This window comes from Mesoplodon bidens (genome assembly GCF_964165515.1).
Source record: "Mesoplodon bidens genome assembly, chromosome: 3".
NCBI lineage: Eukaryota > Metazoa > Chordata > Mammalia > Artiodactyla > Ziphiidae > Mesoplodon > Mesoplodon bidens.
The window spans coordinates 46,704,166-46,706,571 of record NC_138178.1 but is presented as its reverse complement, the minus strand read 5'-3'; positions in this window follow the sequence as shown (position 1 = coordinate 46,706,571).

Genomic DNA, 2,406 nt, shown 5'->3' with positions numbered 1-2,406 from the left:
AGTCCAGCTTGTGAATACAAATTCTCAGGGGAAATCTTCCCTACTCCCAACATGCCACAGTTCTCAAACTGATCATTTTTCTTGCAGTCCCAGTGGTTGAGGGAGTGTGGGGGGGTATTTTTAATTCACCTTTACACTACAGAGTAGACTTCTGTGGTCTTATTTTTGTAGGACAGTCTCCTATTTGACATAAACTTTCTTTTCCTTCTTCAGAGTGAAGGCTGTAAAAACTGATCTTCAGGTTCATCTTGTTCAGCAAGTGACTCAAAGCAGAAATCAACTTCAGTACTCAGATTCTCAAATGTTCTGCATTCCTGCCTTCAATAAGTTTTCTCCTGTGTTCCTTCTTTCTTTCTAGATTATGGACCCATTTAGGATGATCTTTAAAATATTTGTCCGGACTTTTGGGTTATTTTCAGTGAATTCTATTCTTGGCTTTCTTTGATAATGTTAATTTTCATCAGATGGTTTGGAATTTTCACCTGCAGATTCATTTTCAGTGGGAGTTTTTTTCCTCCTCTCCTTTTTTCTGTGCTAACCCTTCCCTATTTGGCAATTTTGTGGTTTTCTCCCTCTACTCATCCAGGACCCTAGTCCAAAACTAGGCCTCCATGGCTAAAAACTCCTGCCCCAGAGTGGATTGGGGCTATAGCTGGCCTTGTATCCAAGGCAGTATGCAACTTTGCTAAGGTCTGTGCAGTTTTCTCTGCTTTTAGCCATAATAAAGTTATACAGGTTTACATAAGCAGTTATGTCAGGCAGAAATCACCAACTATTTTCACACAGAGAGCCCAACCATACCATGGTTCCATGCCACATATGGAGTGATTTTGCCACCTCAGAGTAGTAAACGCTCCCAGTGGCTTCTGGCTGCTTCCTGGACCTAGAAATCTGCAGGGCTGTAGCTTTAGCTACATCTTTCTGTTGATATTTTGTTGCCTTCTACTTATGACCCAGAGAAATTCTTATTTTGTATTTGAGCATGAGTCAGGCTTTTTCTTATTGTTAATTGAATCTATAATTCACATATGTAGAGCAGTAAGAGAGTTTAAAGTGTGAATTTACCACACTCTTGACCTAAAATGTCCCTTTCATATTTCTCTAAGTTTATTTTGTTGTCCTCTTTCTAGCTTCTTTATTTGGATGCTTAGATCCTTTTGAATCATTCATGTTTTCTAAAAATTAGTTTAAGGTGCTTATATTTTACAGCTAACATTTACTGACCATTTGCTATATGCCAGGCATTAGGCCAAAAGCACTTTATATCAATTATGTGCTATAATTGTCCCTCAAATCTTATGAAATAGAAATTATGAGTGCCATTTGTAAATGAGGAAACTGAGGCACAGAAAGAATAAGAAATTTGCCAAAGATAATCAAATAGGTTGTCTGTTTCTCAAAAGCCTGAGCTTTTGACTAGAATTAGACCAACCAGTTAAATGATACAATATGTATAAATAAAATGTAATAGATTTTCTTTGTTTCGCATTTACCACCCCCCTTACCCAACACACACGAAGTAACCAATGATAATAATCTGGTGTGTATCATTCCATTCTTTGCACTCATGTAAACATATAAATGCACACGTATATGCATGCACATACAGGCACATACAGATTTGCTTTTATGTGGACAAAACAGCTCTGTAAAAGCTCTTTAAACAAGGAGTACAATAGGGAGGGGAAGTAGATGCCTGGGGGTCTGGGGTGTGATGAAGACTTTTCACTTTATACTTTTACATACCTTTGGTATTTTGAACTATGTTAGTGAATTGCCTATTCAAAAATCAATTAAATAAAATACCTATTTTAAGCCACTAAATTTATAGTAATTTGTTACGCAGCACAGAAAACGAGTAAAGGTTGTTTTCAGTTTTCAGCCATCATAAGCTGCTATGAGCATTGTATACAAGTCTTTGTTTGGACATATGTTTTCATTTACCTTTGATAAATACCTAGGAGTGGGATGACAAAATCACATGGTAAGTGTATGTTTAATTCTTTAGGAAATTGCTATACTCTTTTTCCAAAGGGGCTACATTGTTTTATATTTTCATCAGCATTATATGAGAGTTCCATTTGTTCCAAATTGCCACCAGCACTTGTTATAGTCAGTCTCTTTAATTTTATCCATTTTAGTAGGTGTGTAGTAGTATGTTTATTGTAGTGGTATATCAGAGAATATACTCTACATGATCTTAACCTTTGAAATGTGTTGTGAGTGTCTTCATGGTTGAGTAAATGTCAATTTTGGTTAATGTTTCATATGTACTTGAAAGGTATATATATTCTGCAGTTGTTGGGTACAATGTTTTATATATGTCCACTAGGTCAATTTTATTAATTTTTATGATTCAAATCTCTTACATCCTAACTGACTTTGTCTACTTGTTGTATTGCTTAC